The 19,788-nt window shown below is 40.2% G+C and overlaps 1 protein-coding gene across 3 annotated transcripts in view; it reads right to left on the bottom strand.

The window, feature by feature from the left end:
- Window positions 1–19,788, bottom strand: part of SLC25A13 (solute carrier family 25 member 13) — a 221,104-nt gene that overhangs the window by 199,088 nt on the left and 2,228 nt on the right. The window contains exons 1-2 of one of the 3 annotated variants that reach the window (XM_060196193.1): window positions 7,967–8,145; window positions 5,948–6,032 (exon numbers count right to left, since the gene is read on the bottom strand). The exons of the other annotated variants lie outside the window; for them this stretch is intronic. The gene's annotated coding sequence lies outside the window, so the exon portion shown is untranslated. Of the gene's footprint in view, window positions 1–5,947; window positions 6,033–7,966; window positions 8,146–19,788 lie in introns of those variants that run through there. 3 annotated transcript variants of the gene reach the window in all.

Genomic DNA, 19,788 nt, shown 5'->3' with positions numbered 1-19,788 from the left:
CTAACCAGATTTCCTTCATAGAATGCTATTTGTTTTTGTGGGGGGTTTTATTATTATTTTATTAGTGACTTAATATTGATTGACAAAATTATAACATAACAGAGGTATAATTCTGCACTATTCCCACCACCAGAATTCTGTTTCCTTATTTTCTCCACTGGAAGCTACAATAGTTCTCCCAAGGCTACAGGTATGGGTTAACTCTTATTTCTGTAACTATCTGTCTATATTTTTATATACTTGCTCTATGTTTATATGGTCCTGCCTTCTCTTCCTTTCTAAGTCACACCTACACCTATTTACTACTTCTAAATGTTCTTCCTTTTTTCTTCTCTTTCCAGGTCCTGATGAAGTTGGGAGATCAGAGTCCTCTTGTCATTTTTCCCTATCATTTCTCTCCCACTGGGACTATAAACCCCCCCCAAAAAAAACTGAGGGAGTACAGAAGGTGAAAATTCTGGATTCTAATAGGTTCTCTGCTGAACATGAGCCATAGAATGTTATTTACACCCAATTTATGGGCTTTGCAAATGTTTAGATTCTGACTCAGGAAATAGCAACTTGACTTTATTTTCTCATTGTATTTAAAAAAGAGCGAATTTAAGAATTGCAAGAACCCAAAATCAAGTAGTATCTAATCTCCCAGTTCCTTGCATGCATTTCATTTTTACCTGTTCCACAGATTAAGTAATTACCTGGGCTGAGCCCTAAGGGGAGTAACTCTTTAAACTAATGAGATTCAGGTTCAATCTTAAAACTCTAAATTCGGCCAAAAGATAACACACTCCTGAGTTCCAGCCAACATCACACCGAGTGCCATGTCTTATGAGAATTTCCTATACTGTATTGTCTCTTCCCTCTTCAGTCTTTCTATCTCAGAAATATAAATGATGGAAAAGCTGCAAGGGAGCAGTGAATCTGAGTGCTCATGAGGCCTTGGCACTAAGAACAACAAAAAGCCTAAACCAGTCAAAGGTCTAGGTTGACAGTAGGCCACACTGGTCGATTATGTAACAATAGTGAATAAGCATTATCTTCTGGGTTTAAATTACAACAACAAAAATTGAGCCAGTTTCACACCCTTCATCATTATATCAAAATAACTGCAGGTAGGTCAGACTTAATCTTGAAAGAATATAATAAAAATGAGTTTATTAGACTAATAACCTAGAAGACTAATAAAAATAATACTATAAACAGTATAATGCATCGCTAATATTCTTTTATAATATACTACTACAATATTATATAATTTCTGTATAATATTAAGAGGGAGAAGTTGTGTTTAAACACGACAAACCACAGGCTATTACTACATAGAAGCTGTTAAGTGAAAGATGAGGGGTTGGGTGATGGCACACTTGGTTGACAGTATGTTATCACATGCAAGGACCTGGGTTTAAGACCCCAGTCCCCACCTACAAGGGTAAATCTTCAAGACTATTGAAGCATTGCTGTTTCTCTCTGTTTCTCTCCTTCTCTATCTCCCCCTTCTCTGTCAAATTCTTTCTGTTTCTATCAAGATAAATAAATCAGTAAACAAAATAAGCTTTTGAAATCTACTTGAAAAGAGGATTAGTCAATATGTAACAAAGCTTTTTAAAAAAATCAAAAGCAGGTTATTAACCAGTTAAACATCAAACTGTAAAAAAAAAATGTGAACACAGGGTCAAAGTTTTTAATTTAAAAGTGTTTTTAGAACAAATCAATATGAAAAAGCAAATAACCCAATAGAAAATGGGCACAAGTCAAAATCAGGCTCTTCTTAAGTTGCACAGACAGCCACCAAAATGGTCTACTGGCTATCTACAAGAACCATCATAAAAAGGTCAAGATCTACAGCAGAGAAGATGGAATCCTCAAACAGAATCAACCTCAGCCTCAATAAAATAAGTATGTGAATGGTCAGCTGAAAATAAAGTCCATGACTTTGGGCCTGTGGAGAGACAGATAAGAGACCCAATACAAAGCATACCTTTTGGTGGGAAAATAGATTGAATGTCTCAAGCTTTTTAATGCATAGATTTCAGTTCTGAGTATATATTCCTTTAGTTGGACACAATAACTTCTGAGCTCTACCAGTTCCACCATCACCCCTAAATTCTCTATATGTATACAGTATCCCCCTTTTGCTATAGAGAATCCATTCCAAAATCCTGTAGTATGCCTCAAATAACGGATACTACTAAGTCCTATATATATATATTTTTTTTCTATATATACAAATATAAATCATGGTTGATTATGGGTAACTAACCACATTAAGTAAAACTGAGAATAAGGAGAGATTAGAGTATATACATACACTCAACATAAGTGTATATATTTAAAGGATGGAAATGCCTTTTAATTAATGCATAAATATTAATATTAAAACATACTAAAGTAAAATACGGCACTACGCAAAAAGTTGATGGACCAGGATAGTAAGATCCAGACTCACTGATCAAACATAACAATATGTAAATACACAACCAGGTTCAGGTGCCTTTTTTTTTTTTTGCCTCCAGGGTTATTGCTGGGGCTCGGTGCCTGCATTACGAATCCACTGCTCAAGGAGGCTATTTTTCCCATTTTGTTGCCCTTGTTGTAGTTGTTATTGTTGTCATAGCTGTTGTTGTTGAGTAGGTCAGAGAGAATGGAGAGAGGAGGGGAAGAGAGAGAGGAGGAGAGAAAGACACCTACAGACCTGCTTTATCACTTGCAAAGTGACATCCTCCGGGTGGGGAGTGGGGGGGCTCAAACCCGGATCCTTACGCCGACCGTTGTGCTTTGCGCTAGGTGCGCTTAACCCACTGCGCTTAACCCACTGCGCTAACGCAGGACTCCCATTCAGGTGCCTTCTTATGTGAGTAGTCAGTAACAGGTACTCAAAACTCTGACAGAGGCACACCAGAATAAGAAGTCTAACCAAAATCAATCAAACAAACTGACAAACAAATTAAGACATCCTAAAGTGAATTAAGCTTCTTGATCTATCACTTATCAGAAAATACCAGGGAAAGGCATGGGTGATACAAAATCTACACTGTCAGAAATCACCAGAGAGGCAGCCCATTTCCCTCAACAGATAAATCAAATGGGGAAAAAAAAAAAAAGCAATAGAAGAACCTGTAGACTAGCAGTACTTAAAAGACTTAACAACAGGGAGTTGGGCGGTAGCTCAGCGGGTTAAGCGCATGTGGCGGGCAAACGCTAGAAGAAGAAGAAGCACATGTGGCCCAAGGGCAGGGACCAGCATAAGAATCCAGGTTCCAGCAGCTTCACAGGTGGTGAAGCAGGTCTGCAGGTGTCTATCTTTCTCTCCCCCTCTCTGTCTTCCCCTTCTCTCGCCACCACCCAACTCTCAGCTGTAGCTTATAAAGTAATGCCACCAGTTGCTTCTGTTCTCCCTAGTCTAAGCTTTTAGGAGATTTAATATTTCAAAGAACAAGTCATTATTAGAAATGTATTAACAATTTGAGCCCTCTGTTAAAATTCAACCTGATCACCAATTTGAACTCTTAAGTGCTTAGATTGAAGGACTATATACTCAGAGCTATGGTCTATGCCTCAAAAGTTTGAGACATTCAACCTATTTTTCCCCTCTCATAATAATTAAATAGTGATTTGTGAGACTATAAGTTAATAGGAGTGTATATTAACACTGTTTGCACCACCAGAGGTCTTTGCCTACCCCCCTCCCCCCTAGTGAAGCTGAATATCTATCCTAACCCTCCACCCAGGTATTTTTACTTTGGTGCCCTACTCCAAACTCAGTCATATTCTACTTTTAGTTTCCCTTTCTGCTCTTCTTTCTCAACTTCTGTTTATGAGTGGGATCATCCCATACTCATTTTTGTCTGACTTACCTCACTTAACATAATTCCTTCTAGCTCCATCCAAGATGGGTCAGAGAAGGTGGATTCATTATTCTTAATAACTACATGGTACTCCATTGTGCATATATACGACAGCTTTCCCAGTTATTCATCTGTTGTTGGGCATTTGGTTTGCTTCCAGGTTTTAGCTACTACAAATTGTGCTGCTATGAACATAGATGTACATATATCTTTTTGGTTGGGTGTTATGGAGTTCTTAGGATATATCCCTAGGAGAGGAATTACTGGGTCATATGGAAGGTCTATCTCTAGCCTTGTGAGGGTTCTCCACAGACTGCTCTCCACAGAGGCTGGACCAATTTACATTCCCACCGGCAGTGTGGGAGGGTTCCTTTTTCCCCACAACCTCACCAGCATTTGATGCTGATGTCATTTTTGATATATGACATTATCACAGGGGTGAGTGAGATGGTATTTCACTGTTGACTTTATTTGCATTTCTCTGACAATCAGTGACCTAGAGAAAATTTTCATATGTTTTTTGGCCTTTTGGATCTATTCTGAAGTGAATATTCTGTTCATGTACTCTGCGCATTTTTGGATGGGGTCATTTGCTTTTGTTGTTAACCCAATTGCCAAATAATTTGGTTATAGCAAAAATTGCCTTCTTAAAATCTTTAAGACAGCAGGAACCTTCCCCTTTTTCTATAAAGCCCATGTTTCTCCCAGTCCTGAAACCTCTAGGGTGGGCCTCACTGTCCTGTACAATTCTCTTAATTCATACCATCTTATACTGCATCTGCTGATCTCAACCTAATCGATGTAACCAGTACCACCTCGGCATGTTTCACTTCAGACTGTGTCCAGAGACACCAGGCATGGAATGTCAACCCTTCAGCTTTATTACTCTGGTGAAACCTTTCTTAGCTAATAGGACTCCTTCATTCCATTTCAGGTGGTACACTTCCTAACGAAGTCTCAAAACCTAGATATAGACCAGTGCCCATTAGACAGGGTACATGTACACATGTATCCATAAGTTAGAGGAAAATATATACCTTAAAGCAAAAGTGCACAACAGTTTGCACTGAGTCAATAAATGCAGCAAGTAGAAAGACATAAAAAGACACCATAAAGTACCTAATCAAATAGTTTCTACTTAGACCTGGTCACCTTCCTCACCTACTTCCTACTTCCTATTTCACTTCCCTCAGTCCTCCAAAGCTAACCTTGACAGACAAAGTAAGGACTACAAAAGCTGAATAAGGGCAAGAGACTAGCATCCTTTAATAATGACTCTTTAGTCACTACCAGATAATCCCATCACCTGGGGCCCTTGTCAGGGAGTCCTATAATTCCCACACAGACATGATGGGCCTAGACCTCTAACAGATCTCTCTCTCCACTGTCACTGGTCATCTCCATTAGGAACAACATAATGGACCCCTTTTGGGAGCCCTGCAGGATCTTGCCCTCAGTGTGGATCAACAATGGTAGGGAATGATTCAGTCTCTGAAGGGAGGTTGGATAGCACATTCTGCCTATCACCCAAGGAAGATGGGTCCCGAAATTAGTACAGCCTGGAATGTCCCTAGCCGTGACCACAGAATGTGAGCTCAGACCTACAGGGATGCAAAAGTTACATAGGCTCCTTTGCTGAGTCAAATAAATGGGGTTTACAGTTAAAAAATATTTATGTATTTTCACATATTTGGGAGAGACTTTCTTCCCTGACCCAGCTTTCTAGTCCTTTTTCCAACTATGACACCAGCTCCCCAGACAATAACTTGTGTCCAGCTGCATGCTAGCTGTCAGGCTCAGGCAAAAACTATTAAAGTCATGAGCCCCTTGGAATATACCTAAAATAGACCTACTAGCTTCTTCCAAAGTGGAGACCCCCAAATCTTCATGTGCAATATTCTTGCATTTAGGTTAATAATTAGCTAACGATTTGTTCTGCTTTATATCTTAACTATTTTTCAGCCACCAGGTTCCAGATGTTACCATGATGCCAACCAGACTTCCCTGGGCAGAAGACCCCACCAATGTGTCCTGGAACCCCACCTCCCCAGATCCCTGACCCACTAGGGAAAAGAGAGACAGGCTGGGAGTATGGATCAACCTGCCAATGCCCATGTTCAGCAGAGAAGCAGCTACAGAAGCCAGACCTTCCATGTTCTGCTCCCCATACAGATCCTGGATCCATACTCCCTGAGGGATAAAGAATAGGAGAGGTTTCAAGGGAGAGGATGGGATATGGATGGAGTTCTGGTGGTGGGAATTGTGTGGGAACTATACCCCTCTTGTCCTATGGTCTTATCAATATTTTCATTTTATAAATAAAAATGTAAAAAAAAAAAAAGAATGAGCTAAACATCAATTAGGAAGTGGAAGAGTTTAAATGACAGTTCTCTTCTCCTACATTCAAATTCCTGACCACAATGTGTCTCCTGGCTATACAAAAACAAATGCAGACTTAATTGGACTAACTGCAAACTTCAGTACAAAAGCTAAGTTGCAGGCTAAACATGAGGAATGACCTAGAATTTACCTCTAGGTTAAGCAAAGTTTGAAATATCTTTGAGATAGGCAAAGAACATTTTCCAGCATGCAGTTAAATAAACAAGAAAAAAACCTGAAATTTATACTAAACATTGTCATACACATTTAATTCTGCAAAATATTGGACTCAACATGCAACCAACTGCTGCACCCTTAGTTTAAAAAGGCAACTATATTTAATTACACAAAATTTGGAGAGCTCCAGTCTAATATTCTTCAAACTCTTAACATGTATACACAATCACTGGGGGGAAGGGGTTAAAAGGCAGATTCTGATACAACCAACTTAGGGTGAGTCCAAGATGCTGTATTTCTAACAAGCTTCCACACAAAATCAATGCTGATCATCTTTTCATCAAAAACTTCAATAGCAAAAGTCCAAAAAGACAACTCAGAATTAGGTTAATAAAGGTGCCACACTGCTTAAACATTGCGGTGGCTATTTAATGGATCATGAGCTTCAGAAAAGCACACCATGTTCTGTTCAGATAAGTCAAATAATCTTGCTGTCCCTAGTTCAGCTGGGTGAACATGTCCACAGTCTCTGACTGTTAGCTCCTGACATTCCTACAGCATTTCGTAATTCCCAATGTGCTTTCACTTAATTATATTTCACTTGCCCATCACAGATGTCACAAAGGTTCTCATTTTCAGGGCTGGGAAGTGGCACACCTGGTTGAGCACATATATTACCATGTGCAAGGATTGGGGTTCAAGCCCCTGGCCCCCACTTGCAGGGGGAAAGCTTCACAAGCAGCAGAGCAGTTTCACAGGTGTCTCTCTTTATCTCTTCCCTCTCAATTTCTGTCTCTTAGCCAAACTAATAAACTTTAGAAAAAGAAAAAAGGTTCTCATTTCCCTAAAGGTAGTACCAAACACCCATGTTTTCAAAGGTTCCTCCACAGTCTTACTATCAGTGAAAGCAACAGTCTATAACCCAGGTTCTCCTGCCTTCTATTTTAGTCCAGGGCTTTTTCTTTTTTTTAATTGCAGCCAAATTATCGCTGGGTCTTGGTGCCTGCACAAGAATCCACCGTTTTAGTTGGAGTAGGGCACCAAAGTAAAAACCCTGGGTTGAGGGGTGAGGGTGGATGTTCGGCTTAAGGAGGGAGGGGGGTGGTAATGGGATGGGACACAGTCTTTTGGTGGCAGGAATGGTGTTTATGTAGACTCCTATTCATTTATAGTCATATAAATCACTATTTAATTAATATGAGGGGAAAACTGATTGAATGTCTCAAACTTTTTAGTGCACAGACCATAGGCTGAGTCTTTGATATGTTGACTCTCTTAAAAGCTTAGACCAGGGATTAACAGAAGCAACCAGTGGCACAGCTATATACAAATAATGTCAAATGACATAAATTATGGTGATTTTGTATATGATACAGCAAATCCTAACAAAGGGATATTTCAAAGTTAACCCAATTGCCAAATAATGTGATTATAGCAATAACTATCTTTTGCCTTCTTACACCCTAAGACAGCAGGAACCTCCCGCTTCCTCTATAGAGCCTATATTTCCCCAGTCCTGGAACCTCTAGGGTGGGGCTCACTTCCTGCATTAATCTCTCGATACATACCAAATGATATTGCATCCGTTGATCCCACCCTAATCAATGTAATGAGTACCATCTCAGCACGCTTCACATCAGATTGTGTCCAGAGACATCAGGCGTGGAATGTCAACCCTTCAGCCTCATTACTCGAATAAGACCTTTCCTTTCATAGTATTCTCTAATTCCATTCCAGGTGGATCACTTCCTAACAAAGTCCCAAAACCAAGATATAAACCAGGTCCTGTGAGATAGAACATATGTTCACATGTATCCATAAATTAGGGCACAATATATACCTGAAAGCAAAAATACACAATAGTCTGCAGTGAGTTAGTATAAAGTTCATAATGAAATAGTGTCTACTTAGACTTAGATACTCTCCTCACCTACTACTTCCTATTACACTTCCCTCACTCACTCCAAAGCTAACCCTATCAAAGGAAGGACTGCAAAAGCTGAATAAGAGCAAGAGACTGGCAATACTTGAATGGTAACTCTTCAGTCACTATCAGGCCACCCCATCAGCTGGGGCCCTATTCGGGGAGTCCTGAGTCCCTAACAGACATGATGGGCGTAGACCTCAAATAAATCCCTCTTTCCATTGTTACCGGTCATCTCTATCAGGAACAACACAATAGACCCCTTTGTGGGCCCTCATTACCCTCAACTTGGATCAATAACGGCAGAGAATGTTCCATCCTCTATGCTACACCTGAGGAAGATGGGTTCTGATGTTGTGGCAGCTTAGAACGTTCCTACTCATGAATGTGAGCTCAGATCTACAGGGATGCAGAGGTTACATAGGCTCCTACGCTTAATATGGGCCCCAGATCACATCAAATCGATGGGCCTTACAGTCAACTATATTTATACACCTTTCCCATATTGGGGAGCTACTCTCTTCCCTAATCCAGCTTTCTGGTCCTTCTGCCAACTATGATATCATCTCCCCCAGACAATAATTAGGATCCACCTGCATATCCGATTTCAGGCTCAGGCAAAAAAAAAAAAAAAACACTAGTCATAGGCCCTTTGGAATATAACTAAAATATGCCTACTAGCTATCTACAAAATAGAGAAATAGAGGACCCCTGCCCCAACTCTTCATCTGCACTATTCCAGCTTTTAGGTCCATGATTTGTCAACAATTTGTTTGGCTTTGTATGTTAACTCTCTTTTCAACCACCAGGTTCCAGATGCCAGCATGATGTGGACCAGACTTCCCTGGACAACCCCACCAGTGTGTTCTGGAGCTCTACTTCCCCAGAGCCCTTCCCCACTAGGGAAAGAAAGAGACAAGCTGGGAGTATGGATCAACTTGTCGATGCCCATGTTCAGCCGGGAAGCAATTACAGACGCCAGACCTTCAACCTTCTGCATCCCACAATGACCTTGGGTCCATACTCCCAGAGGGATAAAGAATAGGAAAGCTATCAGGGGAGGGGATGGAATACAAAGTTCTGGTGGTGGGAATTGTGTGAAGTTATACTCCTTTTATTTAGTTGGTTTAGTCAATGTTTCCTTTTTATAAATAAAAAATTAAAAATATATATGAAGTCCTAATTTTGATCCTCAGCATAGCATGTGCTAAAGTAATGCTCTGGTTCCTCCTCCTCCTCCTCTTCCTCCTTTGCTCCTCCTCCTACTCTTCTCCTTTCTTTTCCTCCTCCTTCTCCTCTTCTATTTCTCATGCTAATATATAAGTATTTTTTTAAAAGGCCTCTTGTCTCTCCTAAAATGTGAACATGGTGCTCAGTTGACTGAGTAACCAAGCTCCCTAGCAACTCAGTCTACAAAGCTGAAGAGAATCAGACAGATGGATGCAAACCAAACCATCTCAAAGTCAAAAAAGCCAGTAAACATGCACTTGGGCATCCAATCCTGACTAAACCAGGATCCTAATGGGGCTTAGGACTCACTACTCCCCCTTAGACTGAACGATTCTACAGAAGTAAGAAGGTCACTTCAACCTTTTTCCTAACACCTTGCTTCCCCAAAACAAATCTGCAAATTGCCACATGAACTTTCCCCTATACCAGGAAGGATCTTTTATTATCAGAGATGGGGGATCTGAGAGTAAGAAATCTGTACAAACAACCCTTGCTAAACTGCTCTGTATCTTTTGAGCTGCTTTTTGACCATTTACTACCTACCCCTTGCCCAATTCCCTCTGATTTGTCAATTCTTCTCAAATACACTGTTTCACTGTTTAACAGGTATAGAGCTTCCTGTTCTGGTCACTTCTTTAAGCCTGTTTTTTTCCCCTGCTAATCTGTTTTTGTCAGTTTAATTTTCAGACCGTCTGGGACCCAAAGAAGGTTAAAGAAAAATTTTCCTTCCCACCACTTAACACAGCTTTCTTACAAATTGTACTGCATAAATCTTATGCAAAGGCATTATACCATAAATCAGTAAGTGTGTCTTGAAATCCCTCTCATATCATGTCAACAGTTTTCATGGATTACATATGGAAACTTTAAGTGTGAGAATCAAGACAAAGGTACCAATCTAATAACAGTCATTAAATAGAGTGGTTTATTTAGGTTGAATTGCTAAGAATTTCAACACTGCCAATTTTACTGTGTTGTCATAAGCTAAAGTCTAAAGAAAGCACCTGGGCCTATTTTCACTCAAGCAACTGAATAATGAATTTCCAAAGAAAAGGATAACTATGAGTATCTTTCAGATGTTTCCAAACAGAACAACCCTATACAAAACAACCACCAAGGCTAATTCTGAGCCTATGAACCAGAACCACACCTAACAGCCAGTTAACTGATATGACCTGAAGCAACAAAAGGGTCTGGTTAAACAGGTCATGAAGAAATGGTTTGCAGGGAGTTGGGCGGTAGCACAGCGGGTTAAGCGCATGTGGCGCAAAGCGCAAGAACCAGCGTGAGAATCCCGGTTTGAACCCCCGGATCCCCACCTGCAGGGGAGTCGCTTCACAGGCGGTGAAGCAGGTCTGCAGGTGTCTGTATTTCTCTTCCCCTCCTCTTTCCATTTCTCTCTGTACTATCCAACAACAATGACATCAATAATAACTGCAACAACAAAACAACAAGGATAACAAAAGGGAATAAATAAATAAATTCATAAAAAAAAGAAATGGTTTGCTATATGTCTGTGAGTGGGGCACATGCTCCTTATTCTCAAGCAGAACGGACAACCTGTGTTCTAACATCAGTCCAAAGGCAAACTCAGGACCCAATACCCAAGCCACTGAGCCAGTGGTTCCAGCCTCACTTCCTAATTCTCTTACACTGTAAGCTGGCTTTTAACCTTCTCCTTTCCTCCCTACACCCCCTGGTTCTCTATTTGCTGACCAATACTGAAGCCTTGTGTACACTAACTAGGTTAATGGAAACCTCACTTGCAGGGAAAGGGTTGCAAGACCAGGATAACTTTGTAACATTTTTACTCTTCATGGGCCTAGAAAACGAACGAAACTTAACATGAGCTTTTAATCATTCAATAAAAACCATAACCTAGGACAATCAGAAAACTATATCATCTTGATGCCTAACCATCAAGGTGATACAGAACTGCAAGAATGAAAGAATGTCAAGAAAAGGGGACTCTTACATACCCTACTCTGAAGTAATGCACTTTTCCCTTTATCTCATTGCATTCCTTCTCTATTCCAAGAAAGAACATATAGTAGATCACCTCAGGCAAAAAGCACAAAAAAACAGACTAGAGCAGTCAACAACTGTCAGATTTAGAAATGCCTTCAGGAGCAGGGTGGTGACCCAGGAGAGCCTACATGTTATCAAGCACAAGGAACCAGGTTCAAGCCCCTAGTCTCCACACCCAGAGAAGAAACTTCACAAGCAGTGGAGCAGTGCTACAGGTGTCTCTCTTTATCTCTCAGAGACTCTCTCTCTCTCCTTCTCTCTCTATCTCTTTCTTTGCCACCTTCTATCCAAACATAAATTAATGGCTACCAGATATGGTAGAGTAACATAAACCCTGAGACCAAGCAATAACACTGGTAGGAATAAAATAAAAAAATAAATAAAATTCACCCACAAAGCTTTGAAAAATCTTAAGATTCAGGTCATATTGAAGTGCAATTAAACCAGAACTTCATGAGACCCACCTGGTTGTCAATATTTTTGTATCAGTCCAAATGACTATTGGCCTATAATAAATCAAAAAACGAAGAAAGCTATCTTAAGGGATCTTGGAATAATTACAATTTTTTTCTGGGACTCCATTTCTTCACCTGGCAAAGGGAACAGGACTGATTGTGCTATGAAATACAAGATCTATACAAGGCTAGGGAGAAAGCATCAGACATATAACAGACATTCATGCCTGAGGCCCCAGGCGCCCCAGGTTCAATCCCCATAAGCTAGAAATGAGTAGTATTCTTGTAACAAATAATAATAACAATTTGTTTATTTAATATTTTAAAAATAAGATCCATCTAACTCCATCATTCTGGTAACATAAAAACAACTCAAATTTTCATTCTCTCCTGCCTAGCACAAAAACTGGTTTGTTTCATTTTATTATACAGTAACACCAAATACCTAGTGGTTTATACTATAAAGGAGAGAAAATTTTCAATATAAAAACTATCTCAAGGGAGTCGGGCGGTAGCACAGGGGGTTAAGTGCATGTAGCGCAAAGCGCAAGGACTGGCAGAAGGATCCCAGTTCGAGCCCCTGGCTCCCCACCTGCAGGGGAGTCACTTCACTAGGTCTGCAGGTATCTGTCTTTCTCTCCTCCTCCCTGTCTTCCCCGCCTCTCTCCATTTCTCTCTGTCCTATCCAACAATGATGACAACAATAATAATTACAACAGTAAAGCAACAAGGGCAACAAAAGGGAATAAATTAATTTTAAAAAACTATCTCAATCCAATTTTATCCTCAGCAGACAAATCATCTAATGTACAAATAAAAAACAGGGAAAGCACTGAAATTACATATGTAGCCCAAGTCTTAAATAGTGAACACTAGATTAAAACTTTCATAAATGGGAGTCGGGCGGTAGCACAGTGGGCTGAGCACACGTGGCGCAAAGCTCAAGGACCCCGGTTCTAGCCCCCGGCTCCCCACCTGCAGGGGAGTTGCTTCACGGGCAGTGAAGCAGATCTGCAGGTGACTATCTTTCTCTCCCCCTCTCTATTTCCCCCTTCTCTCTCCATTTCTCTCTGTCCTATCCAACAACGACGACATCAACAACAACAATAACTACAACAATAAAAACAAGGTCAACAAAAAGGAAATAAATAAATATTTAAAAAAAAAAACTTTCATAAATGGGGGGCCAGGTTGTGGTGCACCTGGTTGATTGCACATGCTACAGTGCACAAGGACCCAGCCCAGACCCCACCTGCAGGGGGAAAGCTTTGCAAATGGTGAAGCAGTGCTGCAAGTCTCTCTCTCTCTCTGTGTGTGTGTGTGTGTGTGTGTGTGTGTGTGTGTGTGTGTGTGTGTGTGTGTGTCTCCCTCTCTATCACTCCCTGCTCTCTGGATTTCTGGCTATCTAAATGCAATAAATTAAAGATAATTAAAAAATTAAAACAAAATTTTTTTTAAAAGGTTTATGGCAGTGGTACTACCTGCACAAACCACAGAAGATTATACTTCAAATGGGGGACTTCATGGTATAGGAATCATACTTCAATACAGCTATTAAAAGAAAAAGTATATGATAATTCCTGGCCTGCCCAATTTGTTTTGAAAACCACTGAACAAATAAATATTGCACAACTAAGAAGGTGGCTCAGTGGGGGATCCTGGGGATAGATCCATAGCAGTATGTATGCTTTAGTGGAGAGATTCTCTAGTATGTCTATCACTCTCTCGCTCTCCTAATATGATATATGTATTATTTTAATGAGAGAGATACAGAATGACCAGAGTACTACTCAGTTACATCTTATGGTGGCACAGGGGGGTAGAACCTGGGACTTTGGAGCCTCAGGCATGAAAATCTTTCTGTATAACCACAATGGTATCTCCACCACCCTCTAATATTTTATAATAATAAAAACTAGTAAACAAATCTTGCAATAAAGCACAAAGTGAGAACCAATGCATTCCACAGATACAAACTACTAAACTGGGGTGCTCAGGAAATATACATGTCAACAGTGAGTGAATTCTCACATGTACCTTTGCAAGCAAGAGGTCTTTTTAAGGTCTAGAAAGAAAGGATAAGGGAGTCAGACGGTAGCGCAGCAGGTTAAGCGCACATGGCACAAAGCCCAAGAGCTGGCATAAGGATCCCAGTTCGAGCCCCCGGCTCCCCACCTGGAGGAGGTGGCTTTGCAAGCAGTGAAGCAGGTCTACAGGTGTCTATTTTTCTCTCCTCCTCTCTGTCTTCCCCTCCTCTCTCCATTTCTCTCTGTCCTACCCAACAACAACAACAGCTATGACAACAATAACAACTACAACAAGCACAACAAGGGCAACAAAATGGGAAAAACAGCCTCCAGGAGCAGTGGATTTGTAGTGCAGGCACCAAGCCCCAGCAATAACCCTGGAGGCAAAAAAGAAAGAAGGAAGGAAGAAAAGAAGGAAGGAAGGAAGGAAGGAAGGAAGGAAGGGGAGAGAGAGAGAGAGAGAGAGAGAGAGATCAAGAGCAGAGATATTAAACATATTGACTGCATTCAAATGCAAATTATATCGCTTACTTGCTGTTCAATTCTGAGAAAGCTTCTAACCTCCCAGGACCTTGGTGTTCTCACTTGTAAAAAGAAGACAGAAAAATAAGGAAGAAAAATAGAGAGGTTCCAGAGGTAGCACTGTGGATAAAGTTTGAACCTCAAGCAAAAGGTCATGACTTCGATCCCTAGCAACATATATACCAGTTATGCTCTGGTTTTCTCTGCCGGTCTCTCTCTCTCTAATAAATAAATCTTAAAAAGAGAGAGACAAAGCATCTAGATCTTGATTTTTTTGTCTTGTCATCATCACCAAAGCTTCACCACTCTAAGCTTACCTTTTTAAAATAGGGAGAGAGAGAGGGAGAGGGAGAGGGAGAGGGAGAGAGAGAGGAAGAAGAGAGAGGTGGGGGAGGGTAAAAGAGAAAGATACTATTTCCTGATACTATGGAAAATTGAGTGGCTACCTGTGAAGCACTTGAGAAGAACCTGGCGCACACACACACACACACACACACACACACGGTACTATGTTAAGTACTTCATAAATAAAAGGCTGGTATACTGAGGCACCAATTATCTTCCCCAAACAATCTCTGCAGCTCTCCTTTATACTGAACTCCCCGAGGAGTTCAAACCGAGGAGCTGAACTGGCTGGAATTGAACCTCAACTCCTCCACTTCCAAGAGACCCAATGGTTTTTAAATATTTTATTTGTTTATTTATTTATTTAATAGAGAGAAAAACTGAGAGTTAAAGGGAAGCTTGAGAGAGACACCTATAGCACTGCTTCACCACTTGTGAAGCTTTCCCCCCTGCAAGTAGAGACCAGAGGCTTCAGCACAGGTCCTTGTGCTTTGCAACATGTGAACCCTATTAGGTGTGCTACTGCCCAGCCCCTCAAGAGACCCAACTCTTATATACCACTTATATCACCTATTGATATCTCAGAGCCTTTATCGGCCAAACACGAATGATTTAGTGTGTAGCTCATACAACTGTTAAAGGCCTTAAGTAAGTTAATAATGAGGGGCCAGGCAGTGGCCCACCTGATTAAGCATACACATTACAGTATGCAAGGATGCAGGTTCAAGCCCTTAATCCCTATCTGCTGGGAAGAAGCTTCACAAGTGGTGAAGCAGTGCTATAGGTGTCTCTATCATTCTCTATCTCTCCTCTCAATTTCGGTCTCTATCCAACAATAAATAAAATAAAATAAAATAGTAAGCTAATAATGAGAAGCACTAAGAACTAAATCATATCTAGTACAGAAGTCAGCACTAGATGCTATTTTGTTTATTTTTATTTTAACTTAGTGTTCCCTAAATGAAACATGTACTCTCACCTTTCTGCCTTTTATATGATATTCTCTGTCACTCCTTTTCTTCCAACCACCCTTCCAAAATACAAAGCCTTTACTAAGTTCCCTCCTCTCATCAATCATAAATAGTTTCTTTCCTTCCCTAGCACTTCCATAATCTACTTAGGGGACATCCATGAGAAAATTTAGCCTATGGTGTGGTGTGGTGTTGATTCTCTAAAAAGTCCCCAATTGGTATTTATCCAATTTATTTTCATACCTTTAGTCAAGTGCTATTTGATATAGTACAAAGAATGCAATACAGTCCCAATCCCCCCCCATTTTGCCTAATTTCATCCAAGTTAGTGGTCAATACCCAATTTATACCAGAACAATGCTTATGAACTCAAGTGATCACTCTGACTTTTAACAGTACTGTCTAGTTTAATTAAATCATTCTTTTTAAAAAATTATTTATCTTGGTTAGAGACAGTGAGTTGAGAGGAAACAGACGCCTGCAGCATTGCTTCACCATTCATAAAGTATGCCTGACATCCCCCACCCCCGCACAGGTAGGGACTGAGAGCTTGAACCCAGAACCCTATGCACTATAATGTGTGAGCTGAAGCAGGTGAACCACCACCTCATCCCTAATTTCATCAGTCTCTTTTTTTTTTCTTTTGCCTCCAGGTTATTGCTGGGGCTCGGAACCTGCACTATGAATCTATTGCTCCTGGTGGCCATCTTTTTTCCGTTGTTGTTGTATTTGTTGCTGTTGTTGTTGGAGAGGACAAAGAGAAATTGAAAGGGGAGAATACAGAGAGGGGGAGAGAAAGATTAAGACACTGCAGACCTGCTTCACCGCTTGTGAAGCAACCTCCTATAGGTGGGGAGCCAGGGGCTCGAACTGTGATCCTTCCGCACTATGAGTTTCATCATTCTTAATGTATAAACTTAACCAAAGACAAAGAGCAGGCAGACAAAAAAAAGCCAGCAGTAGAGGGGGTCAGGCAGTAGCACAGCAGGTTAAGTGCACATGATGGGAAGCGCAAGGACTGGGGTAAGGATCCTGGTTCGAGTCCCCCCCCCACCTGCAGGGGGGTCACTTCTGCAGGTGTCTTTCTCTCCCCCTCCCTGTCTTCCCCACCTCTCTCCATTTCTCTCTGTCCTATCCAGCAACATCAATAACAATAATAATCACAACAACAACAAAAAAAACGGGAGTCGGGCGGTAACACAGCGGGTTAAACGCAGGTGGCACAAAGCTCAAGGACCAGGATCTTGGTTCCAGCCCCCGGCTCCCCACCTGCAGGTGGTAAAGCAAGTCTGCAGGTGTCTGTCTGTCATTTCTCTCTGTCCTATCCAACAACATCAATAACAAGAACCATAATAACTACAACAATAAAACAATAAGGGCAACAAAAAGGAATAAATAAATAAATAAATATAAAAAAGAAAAAAAACAGGGCAACAAAAGAGGAGCAGAGGATTCGTGGTACAGGCACCCAGCCTCAGCAATAAACCTGGAGGCAAAATAAATACAGGAGTAGAACATATGACTTGAATGTGAGAGATCCCAGGTCTGTTCCTAGGCACCAGCAACCATAGCTGAACAGTGTTCTGGTTTGAAACAAAAGCAAAAATTGGGGGGGGGGGTTTTGAGAAAGAGGAAAAAAAAAACCTCTATTACTAATTTTTAAAAATGCATGTTTTGTGGAAATATGTAAAATGTTGTTCTAAGGAGTCATTTTCATCTTAATACATGCAGGACAGTATTTAGACACTTTTAAAATACTAAAAAAAAAAAAATCACAAATAGTCTAAATTGACTATATACCATTTAGCACCTAAGAAAGAAACCCCTATAGATTATTCCTATAAAAGAAAGCAGTAAGAATATGGAAGCTTGTGACTAGGAATATAACTCAACTGGTAGGCTTTCATGCCTGAAGTTCCAGATTCAACAGCTGGCACTTCATATAGCAGAGTGGTGCTCTGACTTTTCCTTCTCTGTCTCTTTGTCTCTCTCTCTGCCTCTCTCACTGTGTCATGTGAAACTCTCTAACACGTAATAAAATAAATCTTTTAAAAATATGGAAGCTTTGAATCTCAAAAATACTATGGCTTTTAGATCAACGTTACTTAATGAAAAGATAAATACTTCTTGTATCACTTAGGCAGTAATTTTCATGCAGAAATCTAAATAAAAACCATACCCAAAATTAGATCATTAAACTGTCTATCTAAATAATTTAAAGGAAGAGAGACAAGAACAACTGATTATATTTGAATAAATAAAAGACCAATGAAACTAAGAGTAAATGTTCAAGAAATCAAAACACTGTCAGTAGCTAAATTAATCCAGAAAATAGCAAGTCAGCTTAAATCTCCAATTCATTGACCACAGTATTGGAACTCACCTATTGTCCCAGCATTGTGACCAAAGTCATCTTAGATACTTTACTAAGATAGCAGACAGAATTCCTCGTCTTAAAGAGTTTATGATTATCCTATTCCTAAATGAGGTTGGTAAGTCTTTAGTTCTGTGCTCAACATTACAACTTGGAATATCTACAGTAAAAAAAAAAAAAAAACACAACAACACAGCCTTTAACTCTGGCTGCCCAACACCAACTAGCAGCCCATACATTCACTCCACAAGTATGATGTTCAAAGACAACTAAGCAAGGGGAATTTTTGGACTAAGGAAGAGCTCATTAAGGAATTATTTAAAGTGACACTAAATATGCAGTCCTTGAGCTACAATGAGGCATACTTTAAGAAATGGGCCTTATGAAACATAGCTATACAAATATATATATTTTGCTCATGAAGTAGTTACAAATACAGTCTGTTCAAAGCATAAAAGACACAGGGAGTGGGCTGGCCAAACCATAGTGCACTCAGTTGAGAGCACACATTACCATGTGCAAGGACTAAGGTCAGAGCCCCCATTCGCCACCTGCAATAGAGAAGCTTCATGAGATGTAAAAAGCAGGTCTGCAACTGTTTCTCTTTCTCTTTCCCTTTTTATCTCCCTCTCCCCTTTCAACTTTTCTCTGTCATATCTAATAAAAGAAAGAAGGGAGAGAGGGAAGAGAAGAAGGGAGAAAGGAGTTGGCCAGGAACAGTGGATTAAGATGTAGGGTGGGGTGCATGCTTTATCATGTAAATAGCCTAGATTCAAGCCCCAACACCTTAAAAGTGGTAAAATCATTCAGGAGGTTAAATCACAAGTGTAACGTCCCTAATCTGTCCACAAAATAAAGGGGATGGGAGGAGGAAGCTTGAAACTTTGGTGGGAGTTTGACACTTTGGTGGTAAGCATCATCAGACTAACAATACACAATCTGGAGAAATAAACCTAGAACATATGCACTCTTGTAAATTAACATTATTGCAATACAGGGGAAAATAAAGTTTTTAAAAGGACATGGGAATGGCCAGGAAAAAAAATAGCTCAATAGGTAGCGTGCCAGACTTGCATGCCTGAGGTTTTCAGTTCAATCCCTCTTACCACAAATACCAGTGTGATGTTCTGGATTCTCTCTCTCTGAGATAAAAAAAAAAAAAAAAAAAAAAAAAAAGCACGAGGAAAAAGTCCCTTCAGCAGTACCAGATTTCTCTCCTAAGTAAAGTAACAGAACTCATTGGATCACTCTCATTTTGTTTTGTATGCTTGAAAATTCAGTCACTTCCAGCAACATTCTTACTTTCTACAAAACTTCAGTTCTGGCTTCATCTTACTCTTGATACTAATTTTCTCAATTTTTTCTCTGGCTTGATTTTGATATGTCTTGCCAATAGAAGTAAAAAGAAGTGAATTTAGATAAATAAATAAACAAAAACACGAGCTCTCAAAGAATAAAAATGAAGTTTCATTTCCTGACTCTCACTACTTGACTAAAATCCAACTGTTTTTACT

Source organism: Erinaceus europaeus, chromosome 8 (assembly GCF_950295315.1).
Source record: "Erinaceus europaeus chromosome 8, mEriEur2.1, whole genome shotgun sequence".
In the NCBI taxonomy this organism is placed as follows: Eukaryota; Metazoa; Chordata; class Mammalia; order Eulipotyphla; family Erinaceidae; genus Erinaceus; species Erinaceus europaeus.
This window is presented reverse-complemented; position numbering and strand designations above follow the sequence as displayed.